The following is a 465-nucleotide window of genomic DNA, read 5'->3' on the forward strand; positions in this document are numbered from 1 at the left end:
AAAACAGCTAAACTTGCACGCCGCGACGGGATAGTCATTGCCTGCGACTCCTGTTCGTCGCCAGCCGCGGCTCCTGCCCGCTTCGCATCCCCCTCCTCCTTTCGCCCCGCTTTGCTAGCCTCGCACCGGCCGATTTTGGATATGAAACATTATGCACCTCAACAATTCGGTGTGGAACTTTTCATATTGTGGTAAAGGTTGTGCAGATCTGCTATCGATAGCCAAATCGCATGGCCTAAGCAGCCGAAGGCAAGGCCGGCGAGACACTAGAAATAATAATCATACTAGGAATATTAAAACACAGGTGTACTGTGGTATTAAATTGTTATCATCTGCTTTCAAGATAGATTCTTGTTTAGATTTGTACTGAAAAACCCTCAAGAGCTTGTAAAATTGCCACACTGTTCTGGGAAGTCACGAGCCAGCGCCCCGCAGTGCGACTTTTGTCTGCACCTACATTGTTGG

The sequence above is a fragment of the Frankliniella occidentalis genome, unplaced genomic scaffold, assembly GCF_000697945.3.
Source record: "Frankliniella occidentalis isolate FOCC.00 unplaced genomic scaffold, Focc_3.1 Scaffold23, whole genome shotgun sequence".
Taxonomy (NCBI): domain Eukaryota; kingdom Metazoa; phylum Arthropoda; class Insecta; order Thysanoptera; family Thripidae; genus Frankliniella; species Frankliniella occidentalis.